This window comes from Panthera leo, chromosome F3, assembly GCF_018350215.1.
Source record: "Panthera leo isolate Ple1 chromosome F3, P.leo_Ple1_pat1.1, whole genome shotgun sequence".
Taxonomy (NCBI): Eukaryota; Metazoa; Chordata; class Mammalia; order Carnivora; family Felidae; genus Panthera; species Panthera leo.
In genome coordinates this window covers 1,781,530-1,791,166 of record NC_056696.1, presented here as the reverse complement: position 1 = coordinate 1,791,166, position 9,637 = coordinate 1,781,530, and positions in this window count along the sequence as shown.

Sequence of the window (9,637 nt, the reverse complement as noted above, 5' to 3'; positions counted from 1 at the left end):
CTCAGAGCAATGTCTTTAAAGGTTAATGTTTCTAAAAGTGTAAGTGAGTTCCGAATTCTCCACGGTCTGTTTATGGAGACCACCAACGCCCCGGGAAATGTGCGTGCGGGCCCCGGGCACATGCTGTGGACCTCAGCGACACGTCAGTTGAAGTCACAGGGTTGAGAAGTAAATTAAAGTCAAAATCTCCTCCCCTGTATCGTTAAGAGTAAAGCAGGCATACAGGAGCGGCTCACAGAGCTGGCCGACTCGGCTTTCAGAACAGCACAGCCCGCGGGCTAGCGGGACTCCCCCTTCCTAGAGGCATCCGACGCCTTCTGCTTCTGAGCATGTCCCGTGGGGTCCCCGGCCCTGCCCTCAACAGGCCCCTCCTACTATTTCCCCAAAACACATACTCCCTCTCTCCAAGAGGAATCCAGGCAAGGAAAACCCCTTCCCTCCCGTTCCCTATATAGGTAAGAAGGGAATTCCGCAGGGATCCACCCAGGTACGTCACGCATAGGACAGCACCCCGGTTATTTCAATATCTATCACTATTCTGGACGAAAAACTAGTTAGTACTTACCTCGGGGAGAAAAGTGATAGACTTTGTTCTTTCCTGTCTTCACCCCAGATCCTGCTAAAGAAAATACTTCCCTCTAAAACTTCCTGCTAATACTCGTTCACACTCTGAGGCCTGGCCTTCGATGGCTGTGTGTCTACCACAAACCGCAGTTAAATAAATGAACGCAGGAACAGCTGGAGGAGGGAGCACAAAGAGAGGGTAGAGGAAACCCCAGCCTCCCACATCTCCTCTGCTGATTTTTGTCATCGTAAGCACACCCGCCCTGTCATCTGTACGGACGGATGTCTGATGCTCCCACCTGCCACGTCCTGTCTGATTCCAGAGGTGCGGAAACGCATCAGGACACCCAGCCCCGGCTGCCTCCCCTCCAGCTTCCGAGAGTCCCTATCCTGCCCTAATTTGGATATGACAACGTCTGTCTGTCTGTCTCTCTCCACTTCCAGGCTTATTTATGAGTGACTCAAATGTCATCCCTAAAGACCCTTAGCAAAGCAGATGAGCCAAATATGGCCTTAACACATCATCTTCCGAGGAAAGAAAAATGAAGCCTGCCCCCTTGACAAAGCCAACCAGTCGATAATGAAAGAAGGCGCTCAGGAGGACAATCCCTTCACCCCACGATGCATGCCGCAGAGCACTGCGACTGACCACCTCTCTTACCTCCTCACGTTGGGAGATAATCAGCATGCCTTGGGCTCTTCATATTATCGTCTCAAGAGCGATGAGCAACGTGTCGTGTGTCAGTCAAAATACACGGTCAGATGAACCAGCAGAGCGTGGAAGTGGACCCAAGAGCGAAGTCTTCCCAATGACGGAGAGAAGGGAGCAGAAGAGCCAGTGTGGTGACTTCCAGGGCTTTCCCCACGACGATGCCTCTTTCATTTCCAGAAATCTTAGGGCTCCAATTCAGGTCGCAGACTAAACACACTCACGAGTATCTGTTCCCTCAAAACCCACAGAAACACGAAGGGGACATGTGGTGAGGCCAAGCCCTGGAATAACGGTCAATTGATTTTCAACAAGGGTGCCAAGAGCATTCCATGGAGAGAAAACAATCTGTCAACAGAAGGTTCTGGAAAAAGTGGATATCCACCTGCAAAAGAAGGAATTTGGACCTTTACCTTACATCATATACAAAAATTAATCCAAAAAGATCAAAGAGCTAAATGTAAGTGTTAAAACTACAGAACTAGGGGCACCTGGGTGGCTCAGTCGGTTGATCATCTGACTTCGGCTCAGGTCACCGTCTCACGGATCGAGAGTTCGAGCCCCGTGTCGGGCTCTGTGCTGACAGCTCGGAGCCTGGAGCCGCTTCGGATTCTGTGTCTCCCTCTCTCTCTGCCCCACCCCCACTTGCGTTCTGTTTCTCAAAAATGAATAAATGTTAAAAAAAAATGTTTTCTAACTACAGAGCTGGAAGAAAATGCAGAGGACAGTCTTCATGACTACAGCGATTTCTTGGATATCACACCCAAGACACAGGCAACAAAAGTAAAAATAAACAGGACTTCATCGAAATTAAAGACTATTGCCCATCAACAGACACTACAGGAGAGTGAAACAAACCCACTAAGTGGGAGAACATATTTGCAAATCACATATCTGATAAGGGATTAAAAATAGAATATGTAAAGAACCCTTCCAACTCAACAACAACAAAACAAACAGCCCAATTCAAAACTGGGCAGAGGACATGAGGCTCGGGGGCTGTGCTGAGAGAAGTCTAGAAGAAAAAAAAAAAAAAAACACATCCCAATAGAAAATGGTTAGCAAAGGACTTGAACTAGCTCTCTGCATAAGAGGAAATACAGACAGCTATGTCCAAATGAAATACGTTCAACCCCAAGGATAATCGGCGAAAGCAAAATTAAGCCACAGCAAGACACCGTTTCACACCAACGGACTGGTAAGAGGTAAAAGGTCTGACAAAATCAAGCGTCGGCGATGATGGGGAAAAACCACCAGACGCTTGCACGGTGCTGGCAGGAGTATAAATGGGACGAGCACCTGGAATCACCCGTGCGTGTGGAGACGCGAGTGCCTGTGGTCCGGTGTCCAAGGTAACGCCCTGGACCTCCTGTCCATGTGCACGAAAGCAGTGGGAGGCAGTCCAGACGTCCAGCCGACAGCACGGATGGGTCTCACAATCGAACACTTCCGTGGAAAAGGAAAGTTGCAGAAAATACATACAGCACGATTCCGTGTCTACGAAGTCCAGAAACACGCAAAAACGACAAAGGAGATTGGGGATTGAAAGAAAAGTGAGAAGGTAAAAGTAAAAGAAAGCAAAAAAAAAAAAAAAAAAAAAGTCAATCAATCAATAAAAGGAAAGCGAATCATAAACGCGTTCAGGAGAAGGGCTGTGTCTGGAAGGAGGCTCCCGGAGAAGCGGTGGGGGGAGGAGGGTTTCAACAGGAAGCCGCACACAGGTGCGCACTCCCTCCATCCGTCATACATTGCACACGCCTCACGAGTGTCCTTTGGAGGCTACTAGTATTTAATGAAAAGGTTAAGTGACGTGATAAGTGTCTGATGCGGAGCGCAGGGCTGGCGTGTGCTGGGCGCCTCGTCCTCCCGTCCTTCTCTCGCTGTACGTACTTGAGTGAACTTGAGTTCACACCAAACGGTGGCTTCCTTACAACCCCAACCGGCTGGTCGATGGGGGAACACACAGGGTCTGCTCAAAGTCACGGAGAGCAAGGCTTCCCCACTCGTCTCCGGCTCTTACCACCCCCCAGCTTGGCCATTGTGCCCATGTTACTACAAATAACCGTCCGCGGGTGTTTCAGCCCCCCTCCCCCCACCACGGTTCTGACTAGAAAGGTCTCCTTCGTGAGGCCAGGATGAGAGAAGCGGCGGTCCGATGGGGGGAGAAATGAAATCGTGGCGGCCTGGTTGCCTGCCAGCTGCACCTGTCTCGGCCAGCGGTCAGAGTCAGCTCGGGCTCCGTAACGGACAGGAAAGGACCGAAGAGAACCCCCTGCTCAGTGCCCGCTTTTCAATCACCTTCTAGCCCAAATGTTGTGACTCTCTGAGTCAGTCTGAAAACACCTGTCAAACCAAGGGGAGTTGCGGGCCGTGTTGACATTTTCATAAGTAAAGGCTCTGACATTGATCTTCTCCCCACAGTTTTCTTCCACGACCACGACGCAACTTGAAAAACGTCCAAGCAACTAACACATACAAAGTTCTATCCCTTCGCCGGGACGGACTTCAGGGAAGCGGCATCCAGGAGGGACACAGAAACAAACCACAGAGGAGTGGCCGGTGGCCCGACGCAGGGGGGGTGGGGCGGGCCCAGGAAGCCAGGGGAGAAAGCCCCCAACTGGCCAAGGGCAGGGAGCCTGCACAGGGCACAAGGCAGCCACGCAGACCAAAGGGCCTGGAGCAAACAGGGGTGCAGGTCCAAGCTCCCCAGGGCTGAAGGCCTGCCGGACAAGCCCAGGAAATGTGCAGTCTTCTCCCCTGAGAAGGGAGCGTCAGCACTCACAAACCCTACCTCGATTTTCTACCGCGCTTCGCACTTTTGAGACGAGAACACGCCTGACTGCAGGCACGTGTGGGCGAGAGCTGTGGCTGGGCCAGGACAGCGACCCGAGGTGCACCGCCGGACAAAAGAAACCTAAACCACCGTTACAAGCCTTGTCTGCAGTGTTTGCAAGAAGAAAACATTTGCAGTGAGTCCCCCCCCCCCACAGGCACCTTTAGGTCCCCTACTTGTAGGGGCACCCCGCCTCCACCCCCCGTACATACGAACGGGGGCCTCTGAGCCTCGCAAAGTTTATTTGGCCAAAGTACCTGTTCTGTAGCAGCCTGCTTGTTGTCACTGAGAAACTGATGAATCAGAGCAGCTGGGGGCATTTGCGACGTGGGACGGAGAGGGCGAGGTGCGGGAGGTGGGGGCCAGAGCCCCCAGACTCCCCAGAGCTGACCAAGTGGTGACACCTCCCTCCACTTCTGTTCCGCCCCTCGGGTCACGTGGGCTCATTTTGTGACTGACCCTCTTTCAACCAGCCCTCGACGTTCCTTTTGACCCTGACCTCACCGGGGTGAAAATGCCGGTTGCCAGAGGTAGGGGTTGAGGGTTCGAGGGGGAGAAAGCTCAGCGTGCGGTCTGTCTTGAGGTCTCCACAAACCCGGGTAACGGTCTTTGGTGCACAGACAGTCCTGGCGGACATAATACCGGATTCTTTTCTTTAAAATAATGGTTAAGAGGCACCTGGGTGGCTCGGTCGGTTAAGGGTCTGACTTCACGATCTCGGTTTGTGGGTTTGAGCCCCGAGTCAGGCTCTGTGCTGACATCTCCCTCTCGCTCTCTGCCCCTCCCCCACTCACGCTCTCTCTGTCCTTCAAAAAATAAAACGTTAAAAAAACATTTTTTAAATGATAATGGTTAGACCTAACTAGTTGTGTTGTCTTAGAAAACCAGACACGTTCCAAACCAGTAGTGACTGTTCCTTCCACCAGTTTGGACCACCTGCAGGTAGCAGGTGTTTATACATATCCACTGAGGCTAGATGATGGAGGGGCAGCACCGGAGCCTGCTTGTTCAGAAAAGGAAGCTTCCAGAAACCAGAGATCCAGAAACTCGTGCAGGGACTATCCCATCCAGGGCCCACCCCAACGTGGCTCTCCCCAGGAGCCCACTCCATCAGATCAAACACAAACACGACCCACACCCCACAGACCCCTTTAGCGTGGGGACCTATGCCTCTCCAGAATCCCACCGGGGGATCCCCGGTTGGAAAAACGTCATTCACCATATAGATTTCGTCTGAAATTCTGTCCTCTCCATGGGAAGATATCGGGAGACGCCACCCGGCAGGAGAGACCAGGAGGGACCAGATGGCTGGGACATGAGAGGCTATTCTCAGTCCAGGGCCAACAGAAAAGCTGTTGGCCAAATTTAGTTTGAAACCTGGTACCCAACAGTATAAAGTTAGAAACTCCCTTGAACCATCTGTCCAACCCTCGCTTGGAGAGGAACCTCAGAGTCTAGCTCCCTCCCGGACATGAGTCCACACCATCACCATCTGGGGCCTCGCGGCCGCAGGACCGACCAACCAAGAGGGTGGCGGCCAATCCTAGAGGGTGGCGGCCAATCGAATTCTCTGGGACCCCTGTGATTCCAACACGCCTTCCGCCCTCTCTTCCCTCCACCAAATTCTCTTCTGACTACCCTGCCTGAGTTCACGAAACACACTCGTGCACACGCACCCCCGTGTGAAATGTCTGGTATTCTCGTCCTTCCGTCAACCCGGCCACAATGCTCTCTCCTTCTCACGGACGTGGGCCTCCCCGCTTCACGCCGCGCCTGCGTCCCCTTCTGTGATGCTGATACAATTTATCTGTCACCCCTGAGCACAAGGACAGGGAGGGACGGAGGAAAGACGCAGACACTGTGTAGGGGCGGTGGCAGGGTCACGCGAGGTACAGCGAGATCGCCTGGATCCCCGCGCACCTGCTTGCCACTTCTTAAAGGTTTGTGCAGTGGCCTTAACTGGGTTCAGCCACGTAAACCCTCCAGGTGCTTCCAGCACCACCTTGGTCTCCCGTGCCTCCGCTGCGGGAACGGTGAGCGGAAGGGGCACCTGAGGACAGGCGAGGGACCAGGAGCCCCCCACTGTCCAGGCCAGCTCTTGGCTTGACTAGCGGCCGCGTCCTTTCGGTGACCTCCTCCAGCCAGTCGCAGTCCCGGCGCGCCACCAGGGTCAGTGCACGTCCCGGGCCCACCCCGCCCCCGCCTTGTGTCAGCCAGCACCTGGCCTCCAGCCTCCACGCCAGGCCTGCCGTGCAGACACACCTGGCCCCTGCCTCTGAACTTGCACACGTTGTCTGACGGGTAGGAGGTGAAGATTCTGCCAGAAGGTGGGCGTTAGGACCAACCGCAAGTTAATGTCCTGATATGATGAAGCGTCGCCAACCCTCTCTTTCTTAAACAAAAGGAGGAAATAGGAAATATCATCAGTAGAAACGTCCTTGGAAGCAGAGCTGGCCGCCCAGCAGCACAGAGTCTGGGGGACACGCCTCTGGTCCCGGCCCCGGGGCCACCTCCTCCTGGTGGATGCCTGGCAGCCGGCCGCACCCAGGTGTCAGTCCTCTAGCAATCACAGAGTACCTTCGAGCCCCTTTGTCCTTCGATGACATTTATTTCTTAATGAAAACAACATGCAAATGTTAACATTTATTAGGATTTTCCTAGCTCACGGCAATAGAACTAACTGACTTGAACAGCTGGAAATGACTGAGTCGTCATGCAGAAGTCACAGCACAGGGTGTGCGTGGACCGTGAGGCAGGACGGGCCGTCCTTGGCCCACAGCCTCATTTCTCCATCTCTCTCGTCCCCCCCCTCTGCCCCTGGCTGCTGGCCCACGTGGGCCACTGTAATCCCGCCCAGCCCTGGGCAGGTACCCCCCTCCTGTGACTTCGTCACCACTCCCACCAGGGGCTGCTTGGGACAGCGGTCTGTTCCAGCGGGAGCAGCACCTTGTGCAGCCTTGCCAGCCAGCACGAGGTCAGTAAAAAGCAGGCCAGCTCGTAATCCGCGTGGGCCTCGTGACGTGTTTTGGCCAATAAATGTGGCAATTGTGACACCGGAGCTTCGGAGCCCGGACCTCAAGGGCTCTGCAGATTTTGTGTCCTGGGACCCCAGGCCACTGTGTCGGGAAGCCCTGCCCGGCCTCCCGGAAGAAGGGACTGTCCTCACGAGCAGAGAGAGGCCAGCAGGCACCAGACAGCCAGCAGGTGCGTGAGGCCTCCTCCCGGCGCCCAGCCGTCAGACGGCTGTGGCCCAGCCCGCGGGGACCTCACACCTGGGAGCCATGGGGCTGTCCGCGGGGTGTGCCCGTCCTCACCCCTTCGCGGTGTGACCGTGAATTCCAAGTCTCCTTCCTTCTCTGCAGACTAGAGATAGTGATACACCTTCCACGGGTGGTCGGGGAAGCACTAGGCTGGTGGGGGACAGAGATGTCACAGTGCTGGGACACCAAAGTGGGTATGAACACGCCCCGTGGACAGCTCCCGAGGCACACAGTCAGGAGCTGGAGAGGACTCCTGCCCCTCGACTGCCCCTCATTGGAGTACAGACTGTCCTGTGACAAGGTCTCTTGGGGGGAAGCAGGGGTGAGGGTCCTTGAAAGCTGGGAAGCTGACAGTACATCCTCTCTCTCCAAGCCTGTGAGGGGCGCTGCCTGGGACATAAGGCCCATCCCCTCTGAAAGCAGCGGGAAGGGTGCAGGACCCACGAGAGGGAGAAGGGCCACCGCCAGGAGCCATTTTAAACCCTGCCCAGGAGGGTCACTCTGGAGAGCGGCCGTGTGGCACAGACACCAGGAAGCAAGAACGGAGAGGCAGCAAGTGGCAAATCCACGCAGGGGACCCGCTGCCCGGAGGTCCGGCAGGGTAAACCGGCTGCCAGGTCCAGTGCAGAGCCAGCCAGCATGGACAGTGTCGACCAGGTGAGCACGGTCACATCCACACGGATGCCTGGAGAGGGTGAGCGCTAGCCCAGGGTCGCCCAGGAGGGGTCGGTGCTGGCATGACGTCCTCTGTGGGTCCGAGTCCCAGAGCCAGGCCTCTTCCCCACCACCTGGGAGAGCGCGTGCTGAGGCAGGCAGGCACCATCCCAAAGTCAAGGGCAGGTGATGCAGGACAGGAAACCAGGCCGCCGGGCATGCCCGCCTCTCCCTTCAGGGCCGCGGACAGAGAGCCGATGCCCCGCGCCTGCAGGCAGAAAATGACAAGAGAGAGAAGGGGTATGTGGTAAAGATGTCATGCGCTGTGCCCACCATGGGCACAGTTGCTCATCAGCCCTGGCAGAGTCCCTGTGACACCCCCGGCAGCTGGAGGAGGTGCCCTGCAGCCAGCCCACTGTGGGGTCAGCCTCGAGGCCTCCCGGCTCAGGGTCGGCGGCAGGGAACGAGCAGACAAGGAACGGGGCCTAGAGTCCATCCAAGGCCAAGGGAAGGTTCAACACTGAGGAAGGGAAAATATTGGCTCAAAACTCTGAAAAGAACATTGCAAACCACAATCGCTAAACGTTTCATTATATGTCTGCGAGATGTAATAATATTATGTCAACCTCATTTGCTAAATTAATATTCATAACAATGTCATTACATTTGGAAACAACCACAAGAATTCCAAGTGCGAATCAGACATCGCAGCCAATCATGAATTAAGCAAATTGTTCACAGCCAGATTACTTCAAAGGCAAATTACTTTTAGGACATCTTCCAAGTATTTATAGCAAAAATGTATATTTAATGTAGCATTTGATTTTTTCTTAATGTTGTAGGATGAGGCCTCAGAAAGACTTCGTCAGGTCTTTAAACAGGCCTGGCCAGTGTCGTCCTGAATCCACAAAGAAGGGCCATCAAAGCCATCAATAAATCCAATTCTTTGCACCATGACGGAAATGTTGTTGGTCTCCATTAAATCGTAATTATAGCCGCGGCATATCGCCAAAGGCAAGGGAAACAAAAGCAAAAATGAACTACTGGGACCTCATCAAAATTAAAAGCTTCTGCACAGAGAAGGAAACAATCAGCAAAACTAAAAGGCAACCGACAGAATGGGAGAAGATATTTGCAAACGACATATCAGATAAAGGGTTAGCATCCAAAATCTATAAAGAACTTACCAAACTCAACACCCAAAAAACAAATAACCCAGTGAAGAAATGGGCAAAAGACACGAATAGCCATTTCTCCAAAGAAGACATCCAGATGGCCGACCGACACATGAAAAGATGTTCAACATCACCCATCATCAGGGAAATAAAGATCCAAACCACAATGAGATACCAGCTCACACCTGTTGGAATGACTAACATTAACAACTCAGCAAACAACAGGTATTGGTGAGGATGTGGAGAAAGGAGAACCATCTTCCCTCCTGTTGGTGGGAATGCAAACTGGTGCAGCCACTCTAGAAAATGGAGGTTCCTCAAGAAACTAAAAAATAGGGGCGCCTGGGTGGCTCAGCTGGTTAAGTGTCCAAATCTTGATTTCAGCTTGGGTCGTGATCTCATGATTTGTGAGATTGAGCCCCAAGTCAGGCTCTGAGTTGAC